The sequence below is a fragment of the Macaca nemestrina genome, chromosome 4 (genome assembly GCF_043159975.1).
Source record: "Macaca nemestrina isolate mMacNem1 chromosome 4, mMacNem.hap1, whole genome shotgun sequence".
Classification (NCBI taxonomy): Eukaryota; Metazoa; Chordata; class Mammalia; order Primates; family Cercopithecidae; genus Macaca; species Macaca nemestrina.
The window spans coordinates 57,938,865-57,959,288 of record NC_092128.1 but is presented as its reverse complement, the minus strand read 5'-3'; the positions used below and the strand labels follow the sequence as shown (position 1 = coordinate 57,959,288).

General features: G+C 36.9%; 1 protein-coding gene across 19 annotated transcripts in view; it reads left to right on the top strand.

Annotated features, from left to right (window-relative positions):
• The window catches only part of LOC105475378 (membrane associated guanylate kinase, WW and PDZ domain containing 2), a 1,478,421-nt gene that overhangs the window by 896,594 nt on the left and 561,403 nt on the right, over window positions 1-20,424 (top strand). The gene's annotated exons all lie outside the window — the stretch shown is intronic.

Below are 20,424 nucleotides of genomic sequence, written 5' to 3'. Positions count from 1 at the left end.
AAATTCTATTGAAATTAGATCTGTCATCATCTGCATTTGTGATATCATTATCTTGATGGGGATGGGGAAGGGTGTGGGATGTTTGTTTGTCTACTCAATAGACCTACACAGGCCAAACAGAACTTTTTTATGTTTTTGTTTAAAAATAATTTCAAATCAAGAATGAATAAAATGACTAAAATTTTGTCCTCATCAAATGTTGGATAGAAATAGATAAAACTCACTCTCTTTAGTCTTTCTGATCTGCATGAACTATATGTAGGCATCAGAATTCACTTAAGTTTCCTACAGAGTACTTTGAGAGTCATTTGCTGAACTAGCTCAAATTTTTTCTAAGTAGGCTTGGCTGGCTATGGATGATCATGAGGAAGTTGAATCACTCTCAATGTTGTATCTTTGGATTATGTTAAAATTTAATGTTCTGAAACCTCCCTGTGCCCCAGTTGGGATAAGGTATCATGATTCTTATTATGCCTGACCAGTCTGTGTAGATTGCATTATACCATACACATCAACAGGAAATAATCATCAAATAACACTTGTGGGTTGTTCTACGTGGATTGTACATGTGACTGAACATGTAAATCATTACCTTGTTTAGAAGAACCTATTGTCCTATTCAAGAACTGTAACAGAGGGCCACTCATCATTTCCCCTTGATTTTCATTTAATCCATCGATATTCCTCTCCTAAATGGGTACATGATAATATTGCTCTATACTGTCAGATTCTTTTTAAGTTAGCATGTGTGTTTTTGATCTATCGTATTTTATTTATTTATTTATTTATTTTTGGAGATGGAGTCTCTCTCTGTCGCCCAGGCTGGAGTGCAGTGGCCGGATCTCAGCTCACTGCAAGCTCCGCCTCCCGGGTTTACGCCATTCTCCTGCCTCAGCCTCCCGAGTAGCTGGGACTACAGGTGCCCGCCACCACACCCGGCTAATTTTTTTTTTTTTTTTTTTTTTTTTTTTTTTTTTTTTTTTGTATTTTTAGTAGACACGGGGTTTCACCGTGTTAGCCAGGATGGTCTCCATCTCCTGACCTTGTGATCCGCCCACCTTGGCCTCCCAAAGTGCTGGGATTAGAGGTGTGAGCCACCATGCCCGGCCGATCTATCATATTTTTAAATTTCAAAGGGAAAAATAATTTCCCTTATTTTTGAGGAGCATCTTGTTGTAAAATTCACACTTACATATTCACATACACATAAACACATTACATTCACCATATTATAAAAAAGTTACTTGAAAATGTTTTATTCTAAATTACATTTTATAAATTGTTTGGTTGAGAATATCTATGGCAGTTCCATCAGTTCATTCATTCAGTTGCAAGTCTAAGTATATGCCAGGTGTACAATATTGGATATAAGAGAATAATAGATGAGTACTTGGTCGCTGCAGTCAAATATAATCAAGTTGGAAACAGACAAGTGGGAAGTTACACTAGTGTGGGGGAAGAATAACCCCGATAGGTTCTTAATGAATGGATCCCTGTAAGAAAAAAATAGATTAACAAGAGAAAAGCAAAAGTTTATTAACATGAATATTTTATAATATACATGGGAGACACTCAAGAAATAAGTAGTTCTCCTAAAGGTGGCTTATATAGCATCTTCAACCAAGAATAGTAAACTTTTAGAGAAATGACAAGACAAAGGAAAAGACTTTGAGTCTCTAGGGGAAGCAACTTGTGAAAAGGCAATAATGGCATAAAAGGGCTAGTTAGTGAAGCTTGTTAATGTGGATTAACAATCCTCTGGTACCATCTCCAGGTCAATAAGGGTCTAAAATTGTCTTCAGTGGTTAACCTTTGTTCTCCCTGGTAAAAGGGGAGGTGGGATACCTTTTGTTTTTGTAAATCTGCTTTGTAAATTTGTTTTGTAAATCCTGCTTTTAGGTAAATGGAAGGCAAAGAGCTTTCCTGCCTCTGCTGCTTCTTGTTAGTCTTCAGCTCAACACTCCTTCATATTTTGGGGAGGCATATCCTGGTCTCCCACACTATTCGTCCATCCATTCATTGGATTCATTCACCCATCTGATACGTAGTGAGAGCCTTCTCTGGGTCTCACACCTTCACTGTTAGTTACTGGAATATAGCTGTGATAAGATTAGTGCTCCCAGTCTGCACTCCTCAAAGTCTACTTGTTTTAATTTTGCCTCAGTTTTGTTTTTTGTTGTTGTTGTTTATTTTTCCTTTAAATAGCATGGAGCTTATAGTCTAGCAGGAAGATGGGATGTGACTGTGGCTGTATCTGAGGAAAGCCTCACAAAGGAGTGAGCCACAGAGATGAGACTTGTGGGAACAGAAGGCTGACTGTAGAACCCCCGGTGAGGGTTTTCCAGGCAGGGGGACTCACAATGGAGACAAAAAGTGATTGGGAAAATCTTCCAGAAAACCAAATATTTAAATATCCAACAAAAGGGTTGAGGGTATTGTGGGGAAAGAAGAAGTTTCTTTGAAGGCCTGGGAGTATTTTGCTTTGTTCAGGCATCAGGTCAACCCTGAGGGATAATGCCCTGGCCCCCACTGAGAGTCATGAACAGTGGTTAATGAGCTCATTAGCAATTCAAATAGAGGAATACAAGGTGTTAACACCCTCGCATCCACTGCTCTAGAAGCTTACAGTGTGACAATGGATTCAATTTAGAATCTCCAAAGGAGCCCTCTTTCTTCCTTTCTCTTTCCCTTCCTTTTTGTATCTTTTCTTTCTCTATGTATATATCCTCCATAACTCTAGTTAGCTTTGGAGAAGGATAAAAATAAAAAATTACCCTCCATTTTTTATTATCACTCCTCAGTTCTTCCTCTCTTGTCTCTTTTTCATTTACCCTTGCTTATTTTTTTTTTTACTTTTATGTTTTTTCTGTGTATTTTCTTTTCTATGTTTTATCTCTTCATGCACCCATTTTCCCTGTCCACACAACTAGTATGTTTAACATACTGATGGGTTTACATTGGTTTCCATTTGCTCTATGTAATATACATGTACTATGTACTTTGTCCTTTATTATATGTAATATTTTCATCTTCATCGCTCTCTCTCAAAAAAATACAAAATAAAAAGCTTTTCTTCCATAGGGTTCTTACATTATCAGGCTTCTCTTTCTTGATATTTATGGATTTTGAGGTTCTTTTGTTCTTAAACACAAACAGAATAAAAGATTAGTAACCTGTATAAACATGTTTTATGATAATTCAAAAAACATAGTTACATCCTGCCAAATTTTCCCTACTTAAAATGAAAACCACTAAAATATACAAATATAAAGAATACAATTGAAGGTCTTTTTTTTTGGCCTTTATGCACAGTGATAACTGGTTTTCATATTAATGAACCACAAAACAATAAAAATCTCTCCTCTGAATAACTTAAATTTTTTGTTATGATATCTAATTTTTAATTAAATTCTTCTTCTAATTAAGGAAATATTACATGATCAGTATATTTCTAAAATGTAATAAAAAGAATCAAAATGCTCATAAAACCAACAGTTCTTCTCTCTTATCAAAGTTTTAATTCAACCTTTATGATATTGCTCATTCCAAATATATAACAATAACATATTGCTGACTCCTATTAATCTTTTATTCAATTAGGACCCCATACCTTATATGTTGTTTTCATTTTTGAACAGAGATATGAATTTTCATATTTATAGCTTTCCTGTGCTTTAGAATTACTTCTATCACCTAATTTTATTTTAGAATTTTATTTTCCATAAAATTAGTAGTAGCACCTATTTAAGTTTTGCCTGTATATTTATTATTTCCAAATTAATGAAATAAAATAATGAAAATTGTTTCACGTGTCTGTGTGAAGAGATCACCAAACAGGCTTTGTGTGAGCAACATGGCTGTTTATTTCACCTGGGTGCAGGCGGACTGAGTCAGAAAAAGGAGTCAGCAAAGGGTGGTGGGATTATCATTGGTTCTTATAGGTTTTGGGATAGGTGGTGAAGTTAAGAGCAATGTTTTGGGGGCAGCGGGTGAAGCTCACCAAGTACATTCTCAAGGGTGGGGAGAATTACAAAGAAACTTCTTAAGGGTGGGGGAGATTACAAAGTACATCGATCAGTTAGGGTGGGGCAGAAACAAATCACAATGGTGGAACGTCATCAGTTAAGCTATTTTCACTTCTGTGGATCTTCAGTTGCTTCAGGCCATCTGGATGTACACGTGCAGGACGCTGGGGATATGATGGCTTAGCTCAGGCTCAGAGCCCTGACACAAATAAATTACATAAAAACTCTCCTTTTTCTTTAGAATCTATTATGTAGAAAGCATGGTGTTAAGTATAGGAGAGGAAAGCAATATCCTGTGCATGGCTGACACTACCACTATAACAAAAAAACAGATGGACAAGAGAAAAGCATAACAAATCTATTTAACAAAGTTGTGTGGATTTTTTGTTTTGTTTGCTTGTTTGTTTTAGTAGAGACAGGGTTTAACTATATTGGCCAGGCTGGTCTTGAACTCCTGTCTTCAAGCAATCCACCTGCCTCAGCCTTCCAAAGTGCTAGGATTACAGGCGTGAGCCACTGCGCCCAGCCTGTTTAACAAAGTTTTATGTGACATGGAAGACTTCAGAAATGGAGACCCAAAGACCCAGGAAAAACTGTACTTTTACGCCAAGTTTGATGAAAGAAGTGAATAGTCGTGGGGAAATGTGATTGGACAAAAGGGGATGATCTAATGGTAATAAATTGAAGGAAAACCAGCAAGGCCTGTCTGTTCTGATTTTCCTTGTTGTCTCTGTATAACATTCCTTCCCCTGGATGTGGGGAAGACCCCTCTGGAATGAGAGTCTTCTGATGGACTTTCATGAAAAGTAGGTCAGAATGTGACCTTTCTAAATTGTATGGCTAGCTCTGGGAGAGAGGAGCTCTGATTTCTATGACCTGCCTTGGGAGAGAGGAATTCTGGTTTCTATGACATGCCTTGTGGGAGAAAGGGGAATGAGAGACAAGAGGGCCAGAGACAATCAGAGAGACGTTGCTTCTGAGGCCCTCCCTGTCTCCTTCAGTTCAAAGTACTCACGATGCCATGATGCCATGCTTTGGGGTATCATGTCCTGAGCCCTGAAAGAAGTATCAAAAATAATAGATTCAAACATAAAATCTCTTTTAAAATCTCCTCAAAGGAAGTGGTAGATTGTGCATGTCACAATAATACCACAAATGAGTAACCCAGAATGCTAGAAACCAATGTGTCCCAAAGGCCAGTTGAATAGTCTAGATTCTTGAAAAAGTTCTAAACTGTGACAAAATAAGAAAAAAAAAAGCATTATAGAGAGGTTTGTTGTTGTTGTTTTTGTCGTTTTTCAGAAAAAAAGCCCTTCCTTCTGAATTTACAGAAGTGTCTTCATTCTACTGTTGTGGTAGCTTTCATGAAAACTTTTTGTTGTAGAATAGATTTATATTTTATTTAGAATAGATTATATTTATATACAAAAATAGTACAGAGAGTTTATGTTTAACTTTCATCCAATTTTCTCTGTTATGATCTTGCATTAGTGTGGTATGTTTGTCATAACTAATAAACCTATGTTGATATATTATTATTAACTGAAGTCCATACATTTCTTTTGTTTTTACCTAATGTTCTTTTCCTGTTGCAGAAAATCATCCAGGATACCACATTACATATTACGTATTAGGTCCCTTAGATTGTGACAATTTCTCAGATTTTCCTTATTTTTGGTCACTCACAATTTTGAGGAGTATTTGTCACATATTTTGTAGAATGACTCTCAATTTGAGTTTGTCTGATGTTTTTCTCATGGTTAGTCTGGGTTATGGGTTTGGGAGAAAAATATCATAGAGGTAAAGTGCCATTCTTACCATATTTTATCAAAGGGATGTGTGATCAATGTGACTTATCACTATCGATATTAGACTTCATCATGTAACTGAGTGGTGCTTGTGAGGTTTCTTTATTTTAAGGTAATTCCCCCACACTCCACCCCCCTTCATTTCTGTAGTCTTTGGGAAAAAGTCACTATGTGCAGCCCACACTTAAGTAGTGGGATTTATGCTTCTCCTCCTTGATATCTATATATTCTATAACAGCATCTATATACATTACATAGAATTCTTCGACACAGGAGATTTTTCTATTCTAACTCATTTATTCATTCAATCAATCATTACATCAGTATGGACTCGTGGATATTATTAGGTTGGTGCAAAAAGTAATCGTAGTTTTTGCCATAACTTTCAAACCTAATATTTTATACTTTGGCTATAATCCAACACTTTATTATTTTTTGGTTACTAGTTCCCTAGGGAGTAGCTCCTGTTAAACGGAATGATAGTGATGGTTGGTAATTATTTTGTGAGATTTTTAAAAAATGTATTTTTTTAATATCCTTGCAGGGCCAAGAAATCTGACAACCCTGTGTTGTTACTTCAGTTGGAAGAGAGGGACACAGTGGGCATTCAATTCTCACTCAATGAAATTAAAAACATTAGAAACTGCAGGTGTAGACAGCAAGTGTTTATAGGATGAGGATGAGATGGTTTCTGGCTAAAAAGTTAGGGAGATGACATGGTAGAGAAAGTGGAATTTAAGCATGGTCTTGAATATTTTTTAAAGATAACACTTAATACATTTACGAAAGCTGATTTTTTGAATGATAACTATTCACTGCATACAAAACAGTTATTCACCCTTATCACCTTGCCAATGCCTCACATTTGAAATTGAATTTCAAACCTTCCTGTAATCAACATGTCTCATAACAGTACATTGTAAATGACATTTATCACTTTCCACTTGTGGTGAGGACTATAATTCTTTTTTAGAAGAATTCAAATTGGACTAGAATGCTTTCTAATTTAGAAAACTATAGTGGTTGCCAATTGCTTGATTATGTACTGTAATACTTAACCAGCATCAAGATCTGACTATATATTAAACAAGTCAAGCATTACATTAAGTAGTTCTTAATCAGTTACAATTCCATCCTTAACAGTGGCAATTTTACCTGTCTAAAAAAAAAAAAAAAAAAAAAAAAGTCTTGCAATTAGACACAGTGAACACATGTGTTTAATCTCTGCTTATTCCTGAAACATCACTAAAATGACAGTATACATGGTAAAATATATAAATTCATGCAGAAAAAGAAACAGGCAAGGAATCAGAAGACTGGAGAGGTCAACACATTTTCAGAATCAGGAAGGGGGATGGAGGAATACATCTGACTGATGGGAGCAACAGAAACAGTAATGAAATGTGAAAGCCTGAGGTAAGAAATGCCAGTTAGCACTGTCAGCCCCCTCCACCCTGTCACCTTTTCACAGAATCCTGGAAAGTCACAGAAACTGGAGGTACTGCGGCTTGCTGAAGGTGAGGTAAAACCTGGAGCTCAAAAAGGGAACATGGTTGAAAGTCTGAAAATAGATCAGTTGGTACCAGCTCTCCATGTCCACCATGTATATCCAACAAACTATCCTTTTTCTTACTCAATCTAGCCAAATGTTAGATGATTATTCTTTGGAGAAATATCAATGGAGAAACTAAGGCCACCTGTATACATAGCCATGGGCATACCCAGGGGCAGGGCTTGATGTCAGGCTGAAAATAGGAGGATTAAGGAAACTCAGCCCAGATCTCAGGATGCCTATAGCCAGACTGAAAACCTCATGAAAGAAACTGGAGGATTCTTCTCTGGAGAAGTGAAATAGATCCAGGTACTTGACAATGGAGACCCTCCAATAAAAAGTTAACTCACCATTCAATGTGCAGTGAAACCCATCAGTGGATGAGCCCCACCCACTCACACAGATCATACGATCAAATTTTTTTCTAATCCAATTTTAAATTTAAAAGCGTAATAAGGATTACCAAATATTAGATGAAGTCTCAAACCCGAAAAACAAAAACCAAAAGGTAAATCCAAAGGAAACAAATAATTGGGAATAAATGAAGGGCTCAGAGAAACTGTGTTACTCAGGCCCATTTATCAAGTGACCCGAAAGGCTGCCATTTTTGAGTGGGGCCCAGAACAGAAGAAGGCTCTGCAACAGGTCCAGGCTGCTCTGCCACTTGGGCCATATATGACCCAACAGATCCAATAGTACTTGAGGTGTCAGTGGCAGCCTCCATATATAGAGAGAGATCTCCATATATATATATATATCTCTCTCTCCACATATATATATGTATATCTGTATATATATGTGTGTGTGTGTATGTATGTATACACACAGATATATCCTATTAGTTCTGTCCCTCTAGGAAACCCTGACTAATACAGAAACTTTAAAATCACAAGAATTGGCCAGGCATGGTGGCTCATGCCTGTAATACCAGCTCTTTGGGAGGCCGAGGTGGGTGGATCACCTGAGGTCAGGAGTTCGAGACCAGCCTGGCCAACATGGTGAAACCCGACTCTACTGAAAACACAGACAATTAGCTGAGTATGGTGGCTTGCGCCTGTCATCCCAACTACAAAAAAACAAAACAAAACAAAACAAAAAAAAAACAAGAATTAATAAATGTAAAAAAGTAATAGCTATAGAACAAGAAAGATCCTGGGAAATAAGCATTTTAGACTAAATCATGAGGTTTTTTTTTTGTATTGTTTTGTTTTGAGATGGAATTTTGCTCTTGTTGCCCAGGCTGGAGTGCAATGGTGCAATCTCGGCTCACTGCAACCTCCGCCTCCCAGGTTCAAGTGATTCTCCTGGCTCAGCCTCCCAAGTAACTGAGATTACAGGCATGCACCACCATGCCCTGTTAATTTTGTATTTTTAGTAGAGACGGGGTTTTACCATGCTGGCCAGGCTGGTCTCAAACTCCCAACCTCAGGTGATCCGCCTGTCTCGGCCTCCCAAAGTTCTGGGATTACAGGCGTGAGCCACTGCGCCTGACAATCATGAGATTCTTTAAAAAAAAAAAAAAAATTAAACTCATGAGAATGGTGGTGAGATAAAATTAGGACCATTTCCCTAAGGATAGAAAATGAGTGCATAATCCAGGAAGCTAAATCTGAGATAGCAGTCCCAGAAAGAGACAAGAGAAATGAGAGAGAAACAAATAGCTAAAGGAGGCCAGGTGCGGTGGCTCAAGCCTGTAATCCCAGCACTTTGGGAGGCCGAGACGGGCGGATCACGAGGTCAGGAGATCGAGACCATCCTGGCTAACAGCTAACACGATGAAACCCTGTCCCTACTAAAAAATACAAAAACCTAGCGGAGCGAGGTGGCGGGCGCCTGTAGTCCCAGCTACTCGGGAGGCTGAGGCAGGAGAATGGTGTGACCCCGGGAGGTGGAGCTTGCAGTGAGCTGAGATCCGGCCACTGCACTCCAGCCTGGGCGACAGAGCGAGACTCCGTCTCAAAAAAAAACAAAAAACAAAAAAAAAAAAAGAGCCAAAGAAGAAATTCAGAACCAAAATTCAGTTACCTCAAGATTCACTGACAATAAAAAAGTATGAAACAAGTAGACATACACATACATGCAAGGTACATCATTATGAAATTTCAAGACATCAAAGACAGCAAAAAAGTCAAAGTTTCCAAAAAGGCCAACATTGGCCACATACAAAGAATCAGAATTTGAAAGTGGTATCAATTCTTCTGGACAACAATACTAGAAATGAAAAGACAATGGAGTATGGTCTTTTAAATTCTGAAAGAATCAATTTTTTACTCAGATTCATTATACCAAAGAAACTTATTAGTATATTTTAAGGAAAGAATAAAGAAATTTTCAGATATACAAGAACTCAAACATTTGCCTCCCAAACACCGTTTCTTAGTTGGAAATGGATCTACAGGAAGATGGATAACCAAAACAAAAGTTTAAACCAAAAAACAAGGGAACCCAGGAGTTCCAGGAAGCAGAGCTTTAATACAGAGCGTTACAGGAATGAGCCAAGGAATGCCCTGATAATGATAAAATTGTGAGGTTTTCAGCTGTGTAGCAGGTGAAGAGACCAAACTCTCTAAATCAAGGGGAGAATAGAGGACTCTAGAAAGGCAATCTCCAGAGGAAAAAGTGAACTGCTAAATTACCTAATGAGTTTGAGTATGTGGGAAATAGGTAAAAGATATTGTTAAAGAAGTTGTGAAGAATTAACAATACATTATAGAGAACAAAATAAAAGCAAAACCAAAAGTTGAATAAAAGAGAAAATATTATATAATTACCTTCCTGAGCAGTGAACAATATTTATATGCTCATCGTATGTAAACACAAACTACTAATTTAATAAACAATTTGAAAGACTAGAGAAGAATTATCTAAGAGATGAAGAATCTTCTGCTGCACTGCAATGTCAGTAAGCAGTATCTGAAATGGATAAATCAAGAGTAATATGAGAAATTGAAATACATATAAAAGTAAATAGCCTAAACAAAAACAAAATCAGAGTAGATAATGGTTGCATCCAGGGATAGGAATTTGGGGGGTAGGTAAGGGAATTCTGTTACCTTTACACACCTTGTAGGACAATTTGTCTAAACTATGTGAATATACTATTTTCAAAAAAAAAAGAAATTTTAAAATCATACGTTGGGTTATGCTAGTGCTATAATTTACCTGAAAAATCTTTTGCTGTATAACAACCCATTTCAAAACCCAGTGGCTTAAAAGAGTATTGTTTTTGATTTTTTTATGATTCTGTGGTTTGGGTGGACTAGCTAGACCATTGTTCTCTTCAATGTTGTGCTGGCTGAAGGCATTCATGTGATCACATTCAGCAGGGGAGATTGGCTTGAGAGTCAAGTTCTCCCCAGGTGGTTTCTCTCTGTATATGGCATCTTTCTTCCGCCTAGGCTCTCCACATAGCGTCTCTCTCCACCAAGATACTTTAAGCCTTCTTTGGAAATGATGGCGGGGTTCTAAGAGAAACTTTATTTTTATTTTTATTTTATTTTTTACGTTCCAGGGTACATGTGCAGAATGTGCAGGTTTGTTACATAGGTGAACGTGTCCCATGGTGATTTGCTGCACCGATTAACCCATCACCTAGGTATTAAGCCCGGCATGCATTAGCTCTATTTCCTAATGCTGTCCCCCACCCCCATCACCCTCCCCCAACAGGCCCCCATGTGTGTTGTTCCCCTCACTGTGTCCATGTGTTCCTAAGAGGAGCTTTCTAAGGAAGAGGTGCCACAATGTGCAAGCACTTATCAAGCCTCTGCTTATAGCATGCTTGCCAATGTCTTACTGGCCAAAGAGAGTGACTTGGTCAAATCAGAGTCAGGGAGGGAAATTTCTGAACAACAATATGAATACTGGGAGGCGTGGTTCACTGAGGGCCACCAATTTAACAGCATAGCCCCACATCTGTGAACTTTTGCCTCAGTCTAATATGCTTTACCTACTAGACCAAGGATGAAAGTTAGACTTACTTGATGAGAGTGTTAACTTTTCATTTGAATATTTATTTCAGTATTCTTTGAGATTGGCATGACTTAAAGGATATCACATACCTGATTCCCTCCATAATCAATTCAATAGCATTAAAACAGTCTTAATCTCTGAGGAGCTCAGTAAAGGAAACATGAACGCCACTGAAAGTCTTTGCTGAACCACAAAATGACCACAAGCAAATAAAACATTCATTTTCCCCATTGTTGATTTGTTATTGCCTCTTATTTAGCTTTAGAATTCTGTCTTTTTTTAAATTTGTAGTATTAGAAACCATTTGTTATAATGCTTTTGTCTTTTAAATTTGTAATCTATATACACTTCCAAATGTTTTGAAGAATAGTAGACAAATAGTGATAATAACTGATGTATAATGAACATTTACTGCATGCCAGGACTCTGCCGTATCAGAAATTGAATGTTAGAAATATCTGGAAAGAGCCCATGTCTGCAAAATAAAAATTTTAAGTCACTATGAGAAATATTCTTTTCTTAGAAAAACTTCCAGGCCTCGCTTTTGATACCAGATGTTTGAGGCTAGAGGTTAACTCATTAGACAAAGCACAAATTGTAAATTTAATATCAAGAATTATCATCCTTGCTTTCTCATACTTATTTTTCTTTTTCTTACTCTTCTTTTTCCTTCCCTTTATTATTGCTGTTATTTCCATGATCAAACATAACATTTTAAGATAATTTAATTTTCCATAAAATCTCTTGAATGTCAGTTGTCTTACTGAGTTGTCCTTGTCACCTGAAATTATAACCATCCATCCAACATGACTATCAAAAATGACTGAAAGCACTTTGCAGATATAAGATGTTCTATAAACACTTTTCCCCAGTAGCCTACAACCCATTTAAATGGTATTTGATCTGGCATAAATTGCTATTTCAAGCATCTTTGAGCTGTCATAAATTTGGATGCTGTCCTTGATTTCTGAGTTTCATATTCCCCAAATGTTCTTTATTGAAATCCAATATTCATTCCAAAGTGTATTACATTGAATTCAAGTTAACTGAGAACAGGAGCCAGAGAGGCCCCATTCCCTAGTCATTCTTGTATTAATGATAAGAAGGAGATCACATTTGATTAGATTATTCTCTCTTTCTCAATTGTGGTGCTATTCTACAGGAAGCTTAGGAGGCTTCTTTATCTATAATTTGCATGTTGGAGAATGAAGGTGATGGTAATTCCAATACACACCAGGGAAACAAGTTTATTTAAACTAAATCAACATGACAGAGAGCATTTCACTTCAAGGAGATAACACTGATTGTAAAGCAAGCCTATGGATGAATACATGATAAAAACTTGAGCAATTTTATTTACTCAAGCTAAAATATGTGCAATCTTAAGTAACCTAATTTTGCTCCAGGCTCAGAATACTCACTTAAAAAGAAGAGTTCAATATTGAATTATTACAGCTAGACTTGTAATGTCAAGAACTAAGAACCATCACAGACATTGAATTTGTTAATGTATTTAGGGCACAGAACAATGGAAAAATGAACTCAAAGGTGGGTGAAATCAAAACAAAGAAGCACAGAAATATATACAAAATCTGGAACAAAGCACTTTATTTCATTTTACATGCTGCTAATGCTTCAGTTGGAGCAGTTTTTGAGGATTATGGATATTTCTGGTAATCACTGAGCAGTTTTCTTGCCCAGCATTTCTCAAAGATTTTGTGGAACCTTAGCCCTACAAGATAGGGAAAGATATAGGAAAAATATATACAAGATACAGGGAAAAAAAGGTTTTCATCATGTTCCTCTCACAGAACTGCAAGCTGTAGTCCCACCCCTGTAACTGTCAATGTACAGTAGATATTAGCACATCTGAGAACTTGCATTAAGGCTTTTCTTTTACTTGACTCATTCTGTTTCCCCCATTTTATTTGGCCATAAAACTTTCTTTCTTTCTTCTCTTCCCCGCTTCCTTCATTCCATTTATTATCTTAAGAATTGATGTTCCCCAGGCTGCTTTAGGAACCCTGGTCTGTCTAGATTATTTTAAATATAAAATCAATAAGCAGTTATTAATGTTTCAATCGTATTTACAAGATCTACTTAGAGGTAGCAAAGTCCAGATTTTAGCGAATTGGACAGGAATTAATTATGAAAAGATAAACTGTAGAAACACGTTGAAGACTTGTTTGGTAATATCTCCTAAAGCTGAACATATGTCTACCCTGTAAGCTGGCTATTCCACTCTACCCTGTTAGAATATGCACATATCTGATCACCAAAGGACGTGTACACGAGTGGGTGTAGCAACTCCATCTTAATAGTTATAAGTGAAAATAAGCCAAATATCCATTGACAAAAGAATTAAAAACAGTGAAATATCTAAGCAATAGAATACTATGTAGCAATGAGAACAATGAAAACATCACTATCCACAAAAACATAGAATCATATCAAAAACAAATTGCCGAGCAAAAACGTTCAGGCAAAAATATTACATACTGGATAATACCATTTATTAAAGTTTAAGATTTTAAATGATGAAAGTGATCAGTGGTGGCAGGAATCAATGTAGTGGTGACCTTGGGTAAGTCATAGTGACTAGATCGGGAGGAGACTTCTGGGATTTTAATAAATTTTATGTTTTCATGTGGGTGTTTGCTTTGTGAAAATTGGTCAAACTGTATGTCTAATGTGTAATTTTTTGTGTACACAGAAATAGTTGTTTTAAATAGGTAAAAAGTTTTAAGTTTTATTTTTTTTTAAATATTACTGTTGGAAACATTTGATGTTTTAATTTTTTTTCTTTCCTTTTTGCCAGAAAATCGTTTTCTTAAATGCAAGTGATATTGGGCATGACTTAAATTAAAACAAATCTACCAACAGAAAGTCTGAGTTTCCATATGCCTAGACATATCACATGCGTTTTGTAGCTAGAGATGGCTTGCCATTAGTGTGGGGTGTTAGGCGTGTCTGTGTGTACATGCACATGTATGTAATGAATCCAAGTGAAATATGGGAACATGTGATCCATTCAAGTATTATTTATTCATTAATTTATTCCTTAACTGTGTACTATTCACTTGGAATATGTTTTAACAGAACAGAAAAAGTCATTGATCTCATAAGCTTGTATTTTATGGATGTAAGAAATGAAACACTATATAAATAAATGAATGAATAAGAAACAACAAGCGTCAGGTGGGGATAAGGGCTATTAAGAAAATAAAGCAAAAGAATAGTGATTGTGTGTGTGTGTGTCTGTGTGTGTGTGTGTGTGTGTTGGCATGCACAAATGTGGCAGGGGTAACCTACTGTGGTCACAGTGCACGGTCAGGGAAGACCTCTCTGATAAGGAGACATCTGAGCAGAATCCTGAAGAAAGTGAAGGAGTGACCAAGCAGGTGTCTGGGGGCAAATGAATTTAGGGCAAACAGCAAGTGAAAAGGGCCTGAGGGAAGAGCATGTGCTGAACGGTCAAGGAATAGCAAGGAAATCAAGGTGTCTGGAGCAGGAAATAAAGACTCAGAACCCTGCAAGGACTCGGGCTCTGGAACACTGGAGGGTTTCGAGCACGGACATGACTGGTCTGACTTACATTTTTTTTTTTCAGCTTTATTAAGGCATAATTTACAAACACAGATTATATGCATTTATGATGTACAACATTTAAAAGCCTCACTCTTGCTTCTGTGTGGAGACTGGACTAGGGAATGGGGACCATAGTGGAAGCAGAGAGACTGGCGAGCACACAGTTGTTTGGTAACTTGTTCAGGAGTTGGTTGTGGAACCACTGAGAAGTGGTCGTAGGTTAAATTTTAAAAATACAATGACAGAATTACTAATAAACCGGATGAGAGGTGTAAGCAAAAGAAAATACATCAAAGATGACTCCAGAATTTGGGGCTTGATCATCTCATGGAATAGAGTTACTATTTAGGGAGGGGATCACTGTAGGATGGGCAGGTTAGGAGGCGAAATGCAAAATCACATGTTCCGGGTAGAGCATGCAAAGCTTGAGATGATAGATGTTTATGTTCAGGTGTGGATCTGCAGCTGGATACATGAATCTGGAGTTCAGTGCAGAGCTTGGAGCTAGGGACATACATTTGAAAGCTGTTGGCTTGTAGATGGTATTTAAATCCATGAGACTGAATGACTTCGTATAGAATATAGATAGAGAAGTGAAGTAGTCTGAAGACCAATCCTCAGACTTAAACACTTAGAACTTAAACATTTAGAGTTTGGAGAGAAGAGAAGAAGCCAGAAAAAGAAACCAAAAAGGATTGACAAGTGAAGTAGGAAGACAGGGAGTATGTGTGTTTGTAGAAATTAACTGAAGGAAGTGTTTTAAGAAACTTACCAGCTGTTTCAAATGCTGCTCACAGTTCAACTAAGATGAAGACTGAGAAAGGACCCCTGGATCTGCCATGTGGATGTCTTGGTAAATGGGACAAGAGAAATGTTGTAATGGTGTGGACAGATGCTTCATTGGAGTGAATTTTGAAAATGATCAGAAGAAAAGAATTAGAGAAGGCTGAGTGTGGACTGCCTATACGGAGTTTTACTGTAAAGGAAGCAGAGAATTGGGTGTTTGCTGGGAGATGGGGGATGAAAATAGGTGTTTGTTGTGTTTTGTTTTAATGATTAGAGATATTCTAGCATATGTATATGTGATTGAAATGATGCAGTAAAGAGAGGAAAACTGGCGATGCAGGGGAAAGAGCAGCCACTGCAGGAATGATGTTATTGAGTAGAGGAGAGAGAGAAGGAAGCTGGAGGTCAGGAACATCTCTACAATGTTTATTCTTGTACATATAGATGTAAGCTAATTGAAGGATTGGTTTTCTCTGATTTCTTTTCCTCTTCATCTATATATCTTACTGGGTAGTTGACACAAAAACTACCAATTAAGCCAGAAATATTTCTGTCTGTGAGAGAAAAAAAGTCACTCATTTGTCATGCATGATGGTTGTATGTGTGTGTGCATGTGTGTGTGTCGTGTGTAGGCTCTCTTTTGTTATTGTGGCTTTCAAGGTATTTAGAAGGTGTGGCTGCATTTTTTTGTGTGTGTCAGATTCAGTTATTACCTGGAATAGAGCAATTCCATTTGAATTCTGATTTTTTAAGAGCCTGGTTCATAGTTCCTCTCTTCTGAAATGGTAAATAAGAGGAGAAATAGAAGAAAAGTACAGCAATTAAAAACTTGAATGTCAAGGTTTCCTGTCAACTATGAATTTAGTTTTTCTAGAGAGTTAATTATTTAGCATATTAGAATAATGGGAACAATAATGGGGACAAAGTCTCTTTGTTTTTGTGAACTATGTATTTTCTCATATTTTATATCAATTTCATTTTAATATTATAAACTGCATGTTTGGTAGTAAGTCAAAACTTTAAAACCTCATATTGTAAAAAGGAGACATGAGCTCAGAGTTGATTACTTTCCATATCTAAAATAGGAAATCTATGACAGAAGCAGAATAAAATCTCAGACTGTGTTTTAGACATTAGGCTATAGTTTTTCAATTCTCAGGCTGATTGCATGAATTTTTTTAGACCTTGATGCTATAAATAATAGTTTTATATATTATTATCAACAAGAAAAGCTACTATTTTAAAATCAGCTATAGCACTGAAATTATAGAAAAAAAATATAAGGATTTAAAAGAATATGTTATCTGATGGAACCTCTCAAATATTAGGACAATGAAAGTATTCATGGTACTATATATTGGATAGATTTTACTACATATAGCTTGCTAAAGTAAGCATCTTCTTTCTCCTGACCTCTGGGTGTGTACCTGGAGGACAAATCCATTTGAACCTTGGTTGTCCTCCTCCTTTTTTTTTTTTTTTTTCTTTAACTGTGTCTGTTGATATCCCTGTCTTTTATCATCCTGAATAGATCACTTTGTTAGCACTCACTCACCAGTGAAATTCAGTCCTTTATTAGGGTCAGATCAATCTTGTTGGTATACTTTTTAAGCATTTTTCTTCTCCCTTATTCCGACTGCCGTTCTCACCTCCATGCCTTTCTCACACTTTAAAAAATAGAATTCTCAGATTTTCAAGGCCCTCAGGATCCTTCCGCCATTCAGGATCTGTTCCAGCCTTCTCTCACTCCACTCTGTATTTCACACTGAATGTCCAAGAAAATTGGTCTTTTCCTCTTCCCATTTTCTGAGCACGCTCTTAGCTTTCCCAGCTCCATGCCTTTGCTCACACAGTTCTGTGAGGCATAAGATAAAGGAATGACTTCCAAGAGATGTCATCAACAGGGCCATTGCACACCTCTGACTTTCTCAATTCCCCTGCTCCTTGAAAGGACCAACCCAATGTCAGCTCATTTTCAGCCTCATGATTGCTTCCTAGAATAGTTGTCTTTACACAATGTTCTCTGCAGCAACCAGCCCAAGCATTATCCTCATTTTACAGATGACTAAACCGAGGTCGGGAGGTTTAATGATCTGCCCGCACCCCAGAACTAATGTGTGGCAGCCCAGGATGCCAACATTATTGCCATTTTCAGGTAGTCAGCTGCTTCCTAAATGCTATTTGACTGCATGAAGAAATAAATTTGTCATTTTTCATTTTTTTTAATTCAAAATTGGAAAGTCCTAAATGATGCTTCTTTGTCAGTAAGAGTCTTGCAGGACTAGAATAAAATAGATTAGTAGTGCCATGAGCTGAAAAATGGAGAAAATTTGGGAAATTCCTGAAGTAAGGCCAGTAGTAAGGCTGTGTTGTCTATGACAAGAAAACAAAATGACAAGCAGGTGTTTTATTTAATCTTATGTGTTTTAATGATGTGATTTTTTAAAAAAGTATTTGAAAACAGCCTAGATGAACAGTTATTAAGTGCTCAGTATAGGCCAGACATTTTTGAACATCTTACATATATTAATTTTTATCTTTTATTTTTTAATGTTTTAGAGATGGGGTCTCACTCTGTCACTGAGACTGTGAATGCAGTAGCGTAATCATGGCTCATTGTAACATCGAACTCTTGGGCTCAAATGATCCTCCTACCTCAGCCTCCCAAGTAGCTAGGACTACAGGAGCATGCCACCATGCCCCACTAATTAAAAAAAATTTTTTTTAGAGACAGGGTCTTGCTATTTTGCCCAGGCTGATCTTGGACTCCTGGCCTCAGTGATCCTCCTGCCTCAGCTTCCTAAGTAGCTGGGATTACAGGTGCAAGCTACCATACCTAGTGCTAATTTTAAAAATGTAACCATTACACCAATTCTGCAAGTTAAGTATTACCATAACCATTTTATTGTTGAAGAAAAGAAGGTCAAAGAGATGAAGTAACTCGCCCTGGACTGAACATTAATGTTATACTTGGAATTCAGAGCTAAATGACTGCCAAACACATGTGCTTTAACTGAATATTTAAGGTTGTGTAGACAGAGGGTAACATATTTTGAGGTCACTTTCTAATACAGTTATATAAAAGGCGATAGTTAAGGCTTTTGGTGACAATAAAGACTATGGCTCCTAACTCCTTACATTATAAACCTTATTATAATCAAAAAGCAATAACTTTACTTGCAAATAACTTCAAAAATTATTCAACTTTCTTTGCTAACCTGAAACTGTGTCAGCATTGAAGTTGATAAATAAGCGGATCATTGAGCAGACTTAAGATTCCTGGCATCACCACAGAAATTTACAAATATTTAGTGGTTATGAAATTAAAACAGAATGTTTTTCTTGAAGCATTGACTTTCAGAGTTGATCCAAGATGACAGATTAAATCAGATTAATGCCTATAATGCTAAAACAATGAGGAGAATAAAATTAAAGCTGGTATCCATGAGCCTAGCCTCGCTCCCGAGAAGAGCACCCAGTCAGATTACAAGGCAGTTGTGCGGGGTTCTTCCACAGTTATCCTAACCTGCTCAGTTAACCTTGGTGTGGCACAGCATATTTGGTTGTGATCTTTTAGAGTTGATGTATCTCCCGTACCTACAAAATTTGAAAATTTGCAGTTTCCCTTTTATCATACAAAGTAATCATGTCCTGTGTAATATGTGTTACCAACTTAAAAAAATAACTATTCAAATATGACTTTGATCTAATCCAATTTAATTTAGGCCTCAAATTAAATAGAATTTAAGAGTCTTATAGACTTCTTATACTTGTTTGCAGTCTCAAACACTATATTTGTGATAAGATACTATGGATTTATTTTAATAACACTAGTGCTTAATATTTTGACTATAATCTTGTTCGTTGGGTACTCTCTTTCCAGTAACTCTGCACCTGTGGAGATGGGACTTGACATAGGTATTGGGTATTTTTATTTGTAAGATGTGATATGGAAAAGCATATAGGCATTTTGTCTTTGAAGGGGCACCAACTACTTCTACCAACAGAATTTATCATAGCTCTTAGAATTGCCTCTGAGAAAAGTCATCTGCCAGGGGATTTAAAACATGGCTGTGGATTACTGGGGTCGTGTGGCACTGAGTTAATTTCTGTTTAGGACCTCAGCTCTGGCTCATTTCCTGAATCTCTTGAGTGGCTCTTGTCTGTCATTTTTCACACTTCTGGTTTCCCAAAACTCATAATCCGAGAATCAATGTTGCTTTGCATCATAAAGCTAATGGCCAAGTGCTTGAGGCGACTCCACTAATCATCACCATAGCCAGGCCCAGGAAGGTGCATGCTGCCCCAGGTGGCCTTTGAGCCTTGAATTCAGCCCCCACGGTCTCTGCGAAGCAGTCCCTTTAGTAGCCCAAATAAAATTTCCCCTAAGCTAGTAATTGTCTTGCATGTTTAGCAGTCATCTTTGAATTTTTCACCTTTCAAATTGCAAAACCTTTTCAGTTGTACCCTGTCATCTTGCAAGGATGGCTCAGCAGGACATTAAGACTTTAATAGAGACTTTAAAAACATTCCTACCAATTTATAATAATTGCACATATTTGCAAATTCTCTTTTTTTCTTTACTAGACTTATTACCATTACTACCATGTTGTCAGCAGGCAAGCTTTCTGGCAAGAAATTCCAATCAAATGACCACTCATTAAAAAAAAAAAAAAAACCTCACAAAGAGAAAAAT